At 39.5% G+C, this 15,295-nt stretch overlaps 1 non-coding gene across 1 annotated transcript; it reads right to left on the bottom strand.

The window, feature by feature from the left end:
* Nucleotides 1–6,793: 6,793 nt before the first annotated feature.
* Nucleotides 6,794–6,901, bottom strand: LOC130937485 (small nucleolar RNA R71). Its single transcript, XR_009068704.1, has one exon. It is a non-coding gene; the product is annotated as a small nucleolar RNA R71 (small nucleolar RNA).
* Between the last annotated feature and the right edge of the window lie 8,394 nt (nt 6,902–15,295).

Here is a 15,295-nt window from a genome sequence, read left to right as displayed (position 1 = left end):
CAAGACTCGGAGTTGCAATGATGAATCGTTGGTATACTGAAATAATAAACTTTTGAAAAACCACTGATGTAATATTTTTAAATTGAGATTGTTGAGACGCTATGCGCCCAGCAGGGATGGTGGTTGGATCCCGCCTGTCAAGGGAGCGGCGGCGACATAAGGGCGGTGGTTTGTCCTGCTAGCATTGAGACGTGAGGTCCGTGGCAAGAGAATCCCACTTGCATCCCTTCGGATCACTAGAGTGTGCAGGCACAAAATCCTGGACGATGTTCTGAGTACCATAACTCGGGGGTTTCCAATTATGATTCCGAAGGGCGACATCTCCATGAAGATGTGTCGGGTTGGCAGTTGAACTGACAATGTAATATCACAGCCAATAGGACAGGCATTCATCATGCATCTTCTATTTGTTTGTGTGCTTTTCCAACTTGTAATTGCTTGTCTATTAGTAAAACATGCCTAATTGCCTATTTGAATTACTTGATATATATATGCCTATACTTGTGTTTTACTTGCATTGTATTAATTGTGTTTTCTACTGGGATTGAGAAGGTTCGAAAGGCAGTGGCGATGGGATCGCATGGAGGATAGGTTGGTGAAGGCTGTGGGACAGCAGAGAACTGTTAGATTAGAAAATCCCCTAAGATTGACTACCCCTTTTATTATGTTAAGGTTTAATTTATTCTTTAATGTTTTAGTTATGCTTTAAGATGAATCTTGTGATGGACATGAAGTTCTAGGATTGCCTCCGGCATCCCGGAGTCTTATATCTTACATTACTGGGCACTGTTACCATACTGAGAACCTCTGGTTCTCATACCATATTTTGTTGTTGTTTTTCATATGCAGGTTGCAACCCACCTCGGTGAGTTGCTTTGGTGTTGACAGAGTGGAGGATCCTGGATATATTTTGAAGTCTTTTGATTATTTTGCTTAGTTCTCTCATCTTTTGTATTTACTTTTGCCTAGAGGCTTATTTTGAGAGAAAAACTTGTATAAGCTATTTTAACTTTCAGAATTTTGTACTGTCTATATATAGCTAGCCATCTTAAACTCCGCGAGCCGTGGCTTGGTCTTTATACTATCATACTCTTATAGTTTGTTATATTATATCTATATCTTGTGCGTTAAGCTTGTAGCTTTGTGTGTACATTTTGCACTTTCAAATCCAGTTTTTGAGCTGTATCCTTCATCGGGCTTCTAGAATATATATTACTTCTTTCTATATTATATGTATAAGCTTTAGAATTGTTGTAACCTTTCATTAATCTTTACTTTACGACGCGAGGTAAGTTAGGGTAATTAGGGTGTTACAGCTGTCACCTAGGAATTTTCGCACTTGACTTGGTTTCTACGTGTAGATTATAAGATGGTTAATATAACATTTGGTACATGGTGAATTATTGAGTGTAAAGGTAAGTAGAGAAGGAGAAAATAAGTGAGAAAAAAATTTAGGCTTGAATTTTTGGCTGAGTTTAACATTTGATTTTAGTTATGATAAGTAGAAATTCATTAGTTATTTAGTGTGTCTAAAGATGGTTGAATTGTATACATTGATAAAATTATAAATGAATTGGATAATTAGATGCATAATAAAAGGTATGGTGGTATTGTGGACCATAGAATTTTGTCAAATGAGTAAAGAAAATGGAGAATAGAATATTTTAGGTGTTGGAATGATTGAATATGATTGAGTGGATGGTATTGAAATTGTGGTTAATGGTTAGTATAAGAACTGTTGTTAAGCTTTGAAAGTGTTGAATGGTTGGAAAATGGATATTGTACTTAGAGCTGTAGAAAATTGTTTAAGATTAGAATTAGGTATAGAGACGCTATAAGGCACTAAGTTATGAATTAGTCTTAGGATAAGCGTAAGTGCTATTTGGGTCAAGTTGAGGAAGTTCAGAAGTAAGCCTAGGTTTTGTAATCTGATAATCATGTATGACTTGATTGAACAATTAGATTAGTTAATTAATTAGTGGCTAAAAATCAGAGTGGCGCAGTAGAAGCTTGTGGAATGCAATGGAACATGATAGTTGGGAATAGGGGTAGTAGAATATTGACTAAACGTGTCTTAGGCTTGAATACTTGAAATGCTAATGTTGTATTAAGGTTGATTGAAGGGAGCTAAGAGTAAGAATGATGAGTACATCATAGGCTTGGATTCGATTAAAATATGGCGTTATAAATAAGAAGAAAGGATGTAAATGGGAATTTGAGCTGACATGGAGGAGTGAAAAGATGTATGGTGAGAAGTAGGTTTAAGTTGAGGGAACATTAAATGGTGATGACAGGTAAACCAAATTTTGGGGACAAAATTTCTTATTTGGTGGGGAGAATGTAAGAACAAAAAAAAATTAACCGATTTATTATCATAAAATAATAATAATTTAATTACCCAAAATATGATCCAAAAATTTAGAATATTAATTAGAAAATATAATATGATTTTTGGACTCAATAGATTTTTCTGAGTTGGAAAATGTAATTTTCTTCAGAAAATTGCGTAAAAACGTGTACCCGTAAATTAACCGGTAGTACCGGCTTAAATCTGTCTGGTACTGTGCGAGAAGGATAAAAACTGTAGAAAAACTTAGGAAAATAATTAAAGTTGAAAATTGGACACTAATTTTAAAGGTTTGGTCCAAAGTTGGGCCAAACGGGGCCAAAAATGCTAACGGATTAGACCTGGACCAAGTTGGGCCCAAGCCCAATACATATATACTCTCATTAAAGGCCATTTCAGCCACACTCCACTTCATAATAACACAAACACCGCAGCTGGTAGGGTTAGAGAAGAGAGGAAGAACACTATTCACTTCCTCACTCTTTTGGTCATAACTCGAGTTACAGTGTTCCAATTCGCGTACCGTTGATGGCTACGCGAAACTCTTGCCGAGCTCGTCACTTCTAGATAAGTATTGTGGTAAGCTTCTGATGAGCGGATAATTTATACACTTTTTGGCATTGTTTTTAGTATGTTTTTAGTATGATCTAGTTAGTTTTTAGTATATTTTTATTAGTTTTTAGTTAAAATTCACTTTTCTGGACTTTACTATGAGTTTGTGTGTTTTTCTGTGATTTCAGGTATTTTCTGGCTGAAATTGAGGGATCTGAGCAAAAATCTGATTCAGAGACTGAAAAGGACTGCAGATGCTGTTGGATTCTGACCTCCCTACACTCGAAGTGGATTTTCTGGAGCTACAGAAGCCCAATTGGCGCGCTCTCAACGGCGTTGGAAAGTAGACATCCTGGGCTTTCCAGCAATATATGATAGTCCATACTTTGCCCAAGATTTGATGGCCCAAACCGGCGTTCAAAGTCACCTCAAGAAATCCCAGCGTTAAACGCTGGAACTGGCACCCAAATGGGAGTTAAACGCCCAAACTGGCATAAAGCTGGCGTTTAACTCCAAGAAGAGTCTCTACACGAAAATGCTTCATTGCTCAGCCCAAGCACACACCAAGTGGGCCCGGAAGTGAATTTTTATGTCATTTACTCATCTCTGTACACCTTAGGCTACTAGTTTTCTATAAGTAGGACCTTTTACTATTGTATTGAGATATCGGGGTAGCTATCTTCATTTTTATGCTATCTTAGATCATTGGGAGGCTGGCCATTCGGCCATGCCTAGACCTTATGCTTATGTATTTTCAACGGTGGAGTTTCTACACACCATAGATTAAGGTGTGGAGCTCTGCTGTACCTCGAGTATTAATGCAATTACTATTGTTCTTCTATTCAATTCCGCTTGTTCTTTGTCCAAGATATCACTTGTTCTTCAACTTAATGAAGGTGATGATCGTCACGGATCATCACCATTCTCACTCATGAACAAAGTGACTGACAACCACTCTTGTTCTACAAGCATCTGAGGCTTAGTGAATATCTCTTGGATTCCTGATAACACGATGCATGGTTGATCGCCTGACAACCGAGTGCTCGCCTGACAAACGAGCCAGCCATTCCGTGAGATCAGAGTCTTCGTGGTATAGGCAAGAACTGATGGCGGCATTCAAGAGAATCCGGAAGGTCTAACCTTGTCTGTGGTATTCTGAGTAGGATTCAATGATTGAATGACTGTGACGTGCTTCAAACTCCTAGCAGGCTAGGGCGTTAGTGACAGACGCAAAAGAATCAATGGATTCTATTCCGGCCTGAACGAGAACCGACAGATGATTAGCCTATGCTGTGACAGAGCATCAGGGACGTATTTTCACTGAGAGGATGGGAGGTAGCTGCTGACAACAGTGAAACCCTACACGAGCTTGCCATGGAAAGGAGTAAGAAGGATTGGATGAAGGCAGTAGGAAAGCAGAGAGACGGAAGGGAAGGCATCTTCATACGCTTGTCTGAAGCTCTTACACCAATGATATACATAAGTATCTCTATCTTTATCTTTATTCGTTCATCACTATACCCATTTGAGTCTGCCTGACTGAGATCTACAAGATGACCATAGCTTGCTTCATACCACCAATCTCCGTGGGATCGACCCTTACTCGCGTAAGGTTTATTACTTGGACGACCCAGTGCACTTGCTGGTTAGTTGTGCGAAGTTGTGTTTATGCCATGGTATTGAGCACCAAATCTTTGGAGCCATTACTAGGGATTGTTTATGTTTTGAAAAGTATTGATCACAACTTCGTGCACCAAGTTTTTGGCGCCGTTGCCGGGGATTGTTCTTGTGTATGGACAACTGACGGTTCATCTTGTTGCTTAGATGAGGCATTTATTTTTTTTCGAGATTCTTGAAGGTGAATTCTAGAGTTTCATGATGATTTGTTGAAATCTGGCTGGCTGAGAAGCCATGTCTAATTCCATTGGACCGAGGTTTCAACTTATCATCACAAGAGCTTGATGATCTTTATCAATCTTGCTTTTGGAGCAGTGATTTGCTAAGGCTTGGCTGGCCTTTGGCCATGTCTAGTGTTTTGGACCGAAGCTTTCTTTGAAAGCTTGGCTGGCTGTGAAGCCATGTCTAATTCCTGGACCGGAGTCTTAGACTAGCATTGCACTGATTCCTGGAATTCTCATTAAGAATTTTGATATCTTTTTCCACTTAATTTTCGAAAAAAAAAACACAAAAAATTTTTTATAAAATCATAAAATCCAAAACTATTTCTTGTTTGAGTCTAGAGTCTCATCTTAAGTTTGGTGTCAAATGCATGTTTTTGTTATATTTTTCGAATCCATGCATGTATTTCTTTGTTTTGATCTTTGAATTCTATTGACTTGAGTATCTTTGTGTTTCATATAGTGTCAGTAGTATACAAACTGCTAAGTTTGGTGTCTTGCATGCATTGCTATTTGATTCTTGTTGCATTTTGATTATTAAAAATCCAAAAATATTTTTAATTTGTGTCTTTTCAAGTCAATAATACAAAGAATTGAAGATTCAGAACATACTGCAGAGGAATTATACAGAAAAAGCTGGGCATTCAAAATGCCCAGTGAAGAAGACAGACTGGCGTTTAAACGCCAGCCAGGGTACCTGGTTGGGCGTTTAACGCCCAAAAAGGGTGCATTTTGGGCGTTAAACGCCAGAATGTATACCATTCTGGGCGTTTAACGCCAGGATGGTGCTAGGAGGAAGATTTTGTTTTCAAAATCAATTTTTTTTCAAGTTTTCAAAGTTTTTCAAAATCAAATCTTTTTCAAATCATATCCTTTCAATCAAATGTTTTCAAAATCAATTTCTTTCCTTTTTTAAAGATACTTACTAACAATTAATGATTTGATTGAACATCTCAAATTTGTTGCCTTTTCTGTTGAGAAAGGTTTAATGTTTGAATCATATCTTTTCTTGTTAGGCAAGTCATTAATTTTCAAAATCAAATCTTTTTTTTAAAATTGTTTTCAAATCATATCTTCTCAATCACATCTTTTTAATCACATCTTTTTCAAATTAAGCTTTCAATCAAATCCTTTTGACTTCTAATTTCAAATCTTTTTCAAAAATCACTTGATTTCTTTTCCACTCTTATTTTCGAAAATCAATTAAGTGTTTTTCAAAAATGTTTTCAAAATCTTCTAATTAATTTTCGAAAATTACTCCCCTCCTTCTCACATCCTTCTATTTATGGAGTACCACTCCTTCTCAATGCACAATTCGAACCTTATCTAGTTAAAGTTCGAATTCTTCTTCTTCTTCTTCTTCTTTCTATTTTTCTTTTTCCTCTGACACCTCAAGGAATCTCTATACTGTGACATAGAGGATTCCACGGTTTCTTGTTCTCTTCTCTTTCATATGAGCAGGAACAAAGACAAAGGCATTCTTGTTGAAGCTGACCCTGAACCCGAAAGGACCTTGAAGAGAAAGCTAAGAGAAGCCAAAGCACAACTCTCTGTAGAGGACCTGACCGAATTCTTCAAAGAAGAAGAAGACATGGCAGCCGAAAACAACAACAATGCAAACAATGCAAGGAAGGTGCTGGGTGACTTTACTGCACCTACTCCCGACTTCTATGGGAGAAGCATCTCTATCCCTGCCATTGGAGCAAACAACTTTGAGCTTAAGCCTCAATTAGTTTCTCTAATGCAACAGAATTGCAAATTCCATGGACTTCCAATGGAAGATCCTCATCAGTTCTTAGCTGTGTTCTTGCAAATCTGTGACACAGTCAAGACTAATGGGGTAGACCCTAAGGTCTATAGACTGATGCTATTCCCTTTTGCTGTAAAAGACAGAGCTAGAATATGGTTGGACTCTCAACCTAAAGAAAGCCTGGACTCTTGGGAAAAGCTAGTCAATGCCTTCTTGGCAAAGTTCTTTCCACCACAAAGATGGAGTAAGCTTAGAGTGGAGGTCCAAACCTTCAGACAGAAGGATGGAGAATCCCTCTATGAAGCTTGGGAAAGATACAAACAATTAATCAGAAAATGTCCCTCTGACATGCTTTCTGAATGGAGCATCATAGGTATTTTCTATGATGGTCTCTCTGAACTATCTAAGATGTCCTTGGATAGCTCTGCTGGAGGATCTCTTCATCTGAAGAAGACGCCTACAGAGGCTCAAGAGCTAATTGAAATGGTTGCAAATAACCAATTCATGTACACTTCTGAAAGGAATCCTGTGAACAATGGGACTAGTCAGAAGAGAGGAGTTCTTGAGATTGACACTCTGAATGCCATACTGGCTCAGAACAAGATATTGACTCAGCAAGTCAATTTGATTTCTCAAAGTCTGTCTGGAATGCAAAATGCACCTGGCAGTACTAAGGAAGCTTCATCTGAGGAAGAAGCTTATGATCCTGAAAACCCTTCAATGGAGGAGGTGAATTACCTAGGAGAACCCTATGGAAACACCTATAATTCTTCATGGAGAAATCACCCAAATTTCTCATGGAAAAATCAAGAGAGACCTCAACAAGGTTTCAATAACAATAATGGTGGAAGAAACAGGCTTGGCAATAACAAGCCTTTTCCATCATCTTCTCAGCAACAGACAGAGAGTTCTAAGCAGAATACCTCTGACTTAGCAACAATGGTCTCTGATCTAATCAAAGCCACTCAAAGTTTCATGAATGAAACAAGGTCCTCCATCAGAAATTTGGAAGGACAAGTGGGACAGCTGAGCAAGAAAATTACTGAACTCCCTCCTAGTACTCTCCCAAGTAATACAGAAGAAAATCCAAAAGGAGAGTGCAAAGCCATAACCATGGCCGAATATGGAGAGGAAAGAGAGGAGGTGGACGCCACTGAGGAAGAACTCAATGGGCGTGCACCAACCTCCTCTGAGTTCCCCAATAAGGAACCATGGGAATCTGAGGCTCAAAATGAGACCATAGAGATTCCATTGGACTTACTTCTGCCTTTCATGAGCTCTGATGAGTATTCTTCCTCTGAAGAGGATGAGTATGTCACTGAAGAGCAAGTTGCTAAATACCTTGGAGCAATCATGAAGCTAAATGACAAGTTATTCGGAAATGAGACTTGGGAAGATGAACCTCCCTTGCTCACCAAAGAACTGGATGACTTGTCTAGGCAAAAATTACCTCAAAAGAGACAAGATCCTGGGAAGTTTTCCATACCTTGTACCATAGGCACCATGACCTTCAAAAAGGCCCTGTGTGACTTAGGGTCAAGTGTGAACCTCATGCCTCTCTCTGTAATGGAGAAGCTAGGGATCTTTGAGGTACAAGCTGCAAAAATCTCACTAGAGATGGCAGACAACTCAAGAAAACAAGCTTATGGACTTGTAGAGAATGTTTTGGTTAAGATTGAGGACCATTACATCCCTACTGATTTCATAGTCCTAGAGACTGGGAAGTGCATGGATGAATCCATCATCCTTGGCAGACCCTTCCTAGCCACAGCAAAGGCTGTGATTGATGTTGATAGAGGTAAACTAATCATTCAAGTGAATAAAGAATTCTTTGTGTTTAAGGCTCAAGGATATCCCTCTGTCACCATGGAGAGGAAGCATGAAGAGCTTCTCTCAAATCAGAGACAAACAGAGCCCCCACGGTCAAACTTTAAGTTTGGTGTTGGGAGGCCACAACCAAACTCTAAGTTTGGTGTTGAACCCCCACATTCAAACTCTAAGTTTGGTGTTGGAAGGTTCCAACATTGCTCTGAGTATCTGTGAGGCTCCATGAGAGCCCTCTGTCAAGCTACTAACATTAAAGAAGCGCTTGTTGGGAGGCAACCCAATGATTATATTTTATATATTTCTCTTTGTTATTTTATGTTTTTTGTAGGTTGATGATCATAAGAAGTCACAAAATCCATTGAAAAAGCAAAAACAGAATGAAAAACAGGAAGAAAAACAGCACACCCTGGAGGAAAAATTCACTGGCGTTTAAACGCCAGTGAAGCTAGCATTTGGGCGTTTAACGCCCAGTCTGGCACCATTCTGGGCGTTTAACGCCAGAAAGGGGCACCAGACTGGCGTTAAACGCCAGAAAAGGGCTAGAACCTGGCGTTAAACGCCAGGAATGGGCACCAGCCCGGCGTTTAACGCCAGAAATAGCTCAAAATGTGATTTTGAGCAACATTTGGTGCAGGGATGACTTTTCCTTGACACCACAGGATCAGTGGACCCCACAGGACCCCACCACCACTCTCTCTCTTCTTCCCCCATTCACCAATCACCTCAACACCTCTTCCCCAAAAACCCTTCACCTATCAAATCCCATCTTTCTCTTCACCACTCACATCCATCCTTCATAAAACCCCACCAACCTCACCCTTCAAATTCAAACCACTTTCCCTCCCAAACCCACCCATAATGGCCAAACCTCATCTCTCCTCTCTCCTATATAAACCCTTCTTCACCCTTCATTTTCACACAACCTAAACAACACTTCTCCCCCTCTTTGGCCGAATACCCACCATCTCCCTCTTCCTCATTTCTTCTTCTTCTACTCTCTTCTTTCTTCTTTTGCTCGAGGACGAGCAACTATTTTAAGTTTGGTGTGGTAAAAGCGTTGCTTTTTCGTTTTCCATAACCATTTTGGCATCCAAGGCCGGAGAAACCTCTAGAAAGAGGAAATGGAAGGCAAAAGCTTCCACATCCGAGTCATGGGAGATGGATAGATTCATCTCAAGGGTGCATCAAGACCACTTCTATGAAGTTGTGGCCTTGAAGAAGGTGATCCCCGAGGTCCCCTTTTCACTCAAAAAGGGTGAATATCCGGAGATTCGCCATGAGATCCGAAGAAGAGGTTGGGAAGTACTTACCAACCCCATTCAACAAGTCGGAATCTTGATGGTTCAAGAGTTCTATGCCAATGCATGGATCACCAAGAACCATGACCAAAGTGTTAACCCGAATCCAAAGAATTATCTTACTATGGTTCGGGGGAATTACTTGGATTTTAGTCCGGAAAGTGTAAGGTTGGCATTCAATTTGCCCATGATACAAGGAGATGAACATCCTTACACTAGAAGGGTCAACTTTGATCAAAGGTTGGACCAAGTCCTCACAGTCATATGTGAAGAGGGCGCACAATGGAAGAGAGATTCAAGAGGCAAGCCGGTTCAATTAAGAAGGCATGACCTCAAGCCCATGGCTAGAGGATGGTTGGAGTTCATTCAACGCTCAATCATTCCCACTAGCAACCGGTCCGAAGTTACTCTAGACCGGGCCATCATGATTCATAGCATCATGATTGGAGAAGAAGTGGAAGTTCATGAGGTTATAGCCCAAGAACTCTATAAAGTGGCGGACAAGTCTTCCACCTTGGCAAGGCTAGCCTTTCCTCATCTCATTTGTCACCTCTGTTATTCAGTTGGAGTTGACATAGAAGGAGATACCCCCATTGATGAGGACAAGCCCATCACCAAGAAAAGGATGGAGCACACAAGAGACCCTTCTCATCAAGAGATCCCTGAGATGCCTCAAGGGATGCACTTCCCTCCACAAGACTATTGGGAGCAAGTAAACACCTCCCTAGGAGAATTGAGTTCCAACATGGGACAACTAAGGGTGGAGCATCAAGAACACTCCATTCTCCTCCATGAAATTAGAGAAGATCAAAGAATCATGAGAGAGGAGCAACAAAGGCAAGGAAGAGACATTGAGGAGCTCAAGCACTCCATAGGATCTTCAAGAGGAAGAAAGAGCCGCCATCACTAAGGTGGACCCGTTCTTTAATCTCCTTGTTCTTTATTTTCTTCTGTTTTTCGAATTCTATGCTTATGTTTATCCATGTTTGTGTCTTGTGATCATTAGTGTCTTAGTGTCTATGCCTTAAAGTTATGAATGTCCTATGAATCCATCACCTTTCTTGAATAAAAACGTGCTTAATTAAAAAGGAAAGAATTGCATGAATTCTGAATTTTATAGCAGTTTAATTATTTTGATGTGGTGGCAACACTTTTGTTCTCTGAATGTATGCTTGAACAGTGCATATGTCTTTTGAATTTGTGGTTCATGAATGTTGGCTCTTGAAAGAATGATGAAAAAGGAGACATGTTACTGAGGATCTGAAAAATGATAAAAATGATTCTTGAAGCAAGAAAAAGCAGTGAATACAAAAAAAAAAGAGAGAGAAAAACCGAAAAAGAAAAAAAAAAGAAAGAAAGAAAAAGAAAGAAATAAAGTTGTGATCCAAGGTAATAAGAGTGTGCTTAAGAAGCCTGGACACCTCTAATTGGGGACTTTAGCAAAGCTGAGTCACAATCTGAAAAGGTTCACCCAATTATGTGTCTGTGGCATGTATGTATCAGGTGGTAATACTGGAAGACAGAGTGCTTTGGGCCACGGCCAAGACTCAATAAGTAGCTGTGTTCAAGAATCATCATACTTAACTAGGAGAATCAATAACACTATCTGGATTCTGAGTTCCTAAAGAAGCCAATCATTCTGAATTCCAAAGGATAGAGTGAGATGCCAAAACTATTCAGAGGCAAAAAGCTAAAAGCCCCGCTCATCTAATTAATACTGATCTTCATAGATGTTTTTGGAGTTCATTGCATATTCTCTTCATTTTATCTTATTTGATCTTCAGTTGCTTGGGGACAAGCAACAATTTAAGTTTGGTGTTGTGATGAGCGGATAATTTATACACTTTTTGGCATTGTTTTTAGTATGTTTTTAGTATGATCTAGTTAGTTTTTAGTATATTTTTATTAATTTTTAGTTAAAATTCACTTTTCTGGACTTTACTATGAGTTTGTGTGTTTTTCTGTGATTTCAGGTATTTTCTGGCTGAAATTGAGGGATCTGAGCAAAAATCTGATTCAGAGACTGAAAAGGACTGCAGATGCTGTTGGATTCTGACCTCCCTGCACTCGAAGTGGATTTTCTGGAGCTACAGAAGCCCAATTGGCGCGCTCTCAACGGCGTTGGAAAGTAGACATCCTGGGCTTTCCAGCAATATATGATAGTCCATACTTTGCCCAAGATTTGATGGCCCAAACCGGCGTTCAAAGTCACCTCAAGAAATCCCAGCGTTAAACGCTGGAACTGGCACCCAAATGGGAGTTAAACGCCCAAACTGGCATAAAAGCTGGCGTTTAACTCCAAGAAGAGTCTCTACACGAAAATGCTTCATTGCTCAGCCCAAGCACACACCAAGTGGGCCCGGAAGTGGATTTTTATGTCATTTACTCATCTCTGTACACCTTAGGCTACTAGTTTTCTATAAGTAGGACCTTTTACTATTGTATTGAGATATCGGGGTAGCTATCTTCATTTTTATGCTATCTTAGATCATTGGGAGGCTGGCCATTCGGCCATGCCTAGACCTTATGCTTATGTATTTTCAACGGTGGAGTTTCTACACACCATAGATTAAGGTGTGGAGCTCTGCTGTACCTTGAGTATTAATGCAATTACTATTGTTCTTCTATTCAATTCCGCTTGTTCTTTGTCCAAGATATCACTTGTTCTTCAACTTAATGAAGGTGATGATCGTCACGGATCATCACCATTCTCACTCATGAACAAAGTGACTGACAACCACTCTTGTTCTACAAGCATCTGAGGCTTAGTGAATATCTCTTGGATTCTTGATAACACGATGCATGGTTGATCGCCTGACAACCGAGTGCTCGCCTGACAAACGAGCCAGCCATTCCGTGAGATCAGAGTCTTCGTGGTATAGGCAAGAACTGATGGCGGCATTCAAGAGAATCCGGAAGGTCTAACCTTGTCTGTGGTATTCTGAGTAGGATTCAATGATTGAATGACTGTGACGTGCTTCAAACTCCTAGCAGGCTAGGGCGTTAGTGACAGACGCAAAAGAATCAATGGATTCTATTCCGGCCTGAACGAGAACCGACAGATGATTAGCCTATGCTGTGACAGAGCATCAGGGACGTATTTTCACTGAGAGGATGGGAGGTAGCTGCTGACAACAGTGAAACCCTACACGAGCTTGCCATGGAAAGGAGTAAGAAGGATTGGATGAAGGCAGTAGGAAAGCAGAGAGACGGAAGGGAAGGCATCTTCATACGCTTGTCTGAAGCTCTTACACCAATGATATACATAAGTATCTCTATCTTTATCTTTATGCTTTATTCGTTCATCACTATACCCATTTGAGTCTGCCTGACTGAGATCTACAAGATGACCATAGCTTGCTTCATACCACCAATCTCCGTGGGATCGACCCTTACTCGCGTAAGGTTTATTACTTGGACGACCCAGTGCACTTGCTGGTTAGTTGTGCGAAGTTGTGTTTATGCCATGGTATTGAGCACCAAGTCTTTGGAGCCATTACTAGGGATTGTTTATGTTTTGAAAAGTATTGATCACAATTTCGTGCACCAGCTTCTCAGAAATTTTTGCCCAGTTTTCTGCCCTAAGAAATTCAATTTTTTGGATTTTGGTTTTGAGTGAAGTTATGTGTTTTGGTTGTTTAGGTACACTCTAGTACCTGATTACTATTGGATCTTGCTCCCAAAACTGTTAGGCAAGGTAAGAAATTCCTAATCACTTGTGATTTTATGTATATGAATTAATTGTGTATAGCTTGATTATTTTGATTTTGGGAGCCATTGGATTTGAGTTGGTGGCTTGGTTGTGGTTGAAAGCTTGTTGGGCACAAATTTTTGTGTATAGCACATATTAGAATCGGCCAAGGTATGATTTTGGTTTTCTCTATATAATATGTAATATTTCTGGACACTTAGGCTAATGGACCATAGGATAGGTTTGAATTGTTGATAATGGATTATGATTATTGATGCTTATGATGAGTTTAATAAATTGTGATATTGTTGTTGATTATTGAGATTGAAGTTGAATAATGATAATATTGAGTAGTGATGTTGGATTTGGATGCTTGTGGGTGTTGATGAATGTGAGGATTTTTGAATTAAGGTTAAGTTGTGATTTATTGAAAACACGAAGGTGTATAAGTAGGACTTTTGAATGGGAATGGAGAAAATGTGTATGGATAGGTTGGAGAATAAATTGAAGGATATAAGAACATCGTTTAGGTACATTAGAATTATTTTAAATGTGGAATAAGTGATTTTGGATTGAGAGTTTGATAAATTTGAGGTTTAGAGATTTTTGGTAAAAATGAATTTTTGGTGAACTTTGATGGATCATACCTTGATCTACAGTTTTTGAAATTGAATGAGTTTTATATCAAATTAAAGATAATCTAAAGAGTTTTAAAACAGCATAGATTTTGTAGAAATCTGAATTTTGTAAAGAAAGATATGATCATTGGAAGTTGGTGTCAAAAATATGATTTTTGTGATGTTCAGAAATTATGAGTTCTGGTATGTGTGCGCACGCACACTGCTGTGTGCATGCTCTAAATAGTGGCTACATTTTGACTTGTGCATATACACAACTTGGTGCACACGCACACCTTGTAAAATTTTGAAAACGTGCGTACGCACACTCTGGTGCGCATACACACCATGTGAAATTTGTAATTTGTGCGTACGGACAACATCGTGCGCATGCACACGCTGGAAAGTACATTCTGTTGGGAAGCGCATTTTGTGAGTGTATTTAAAATGAAAACTTTTATCTTCTGTGCGTACGCACACTTTGAAAAAATTTTTCTGGGGGTGCGCTATGTGTACGTGATGCGTGAGCATCTTTTATACCTTTTCCTAGTGAATTTGCATGCATTTTGTTGAGTTTAATCAAGAATTAATTATATTTTTGCTACTATGGATGCTATTTTGAGGTGCAATACTGTTTATTTTAGGTAGCATTCGACTGGATTTGATGGAGTTTCTGCAGCACAAGAATCAAAGGAGATGGTTGTGAGGAGCGACGCGCACGCGTGCCTGACGCGTGCGCGTGATTTGGAGGTATCCATGGCGATGCGTGCGCGTGACTGACGCGTACGCGTGAATTGAATATTTGCTCAGCGACACATGCACGTGATCGACGCATCCGCGTGAGTCGCAGAAAAGACCATCGACGCATACGCGTGACTGACGCGTACGCGTGACATGTGCCATGTGCAGAAAAATGCAGAAAAGTGCTGGGGGCGATTTCTGGGCTATTTTGACCCAGTTTCCAGCCCAGAAAACACAGATTAGAAGCTGCAGAATGGACAAAATATGTGGTCCCTACCCATCAACTGAAGACTTGTCAATTAAATTCAAATTTAAATTCAAATCTTATTTTTAGGAAAAGATATTATTTTTAATTTTAGATAATTAGATTTTAAATTTATTAGGATTAGTTATAAATAGGAATTCAGATGTCATCACATGGGAACTCAGTACATTTTACCAGAATCCTTATTTTCTTCTCTGAACCATGAGCAACTAATCCTTCATTGTTAAGGTTAGGAGCTCTGTCTATTTGTATCGATTGATTCGTTTGATCTTTCTAATTTAATCCATGTTTTGATTTATATTTCAATAA

Source organism: Arachis stenosperma, chromosome 6, assembly GCF_014773155.1.
Source record: "Arachis stenosperma cultivar V10309 chromosome 6, arast.V10309.gnm1.PFL2, whole genome shotgun sequence".
NCBI classification, from domain to species: domain Eukaryota; kingdom Viridiplantae; phylum Streptophyta; class Magnoliopsida; order Fabales; family Fabaceae; genus Arachis; species Arachis stenosperma.
The sequence above is the reverse complement of the archived record's forward strand: the minus strand, read 5'-3'. Positions and strand labels throughout refer to the sequence as shown.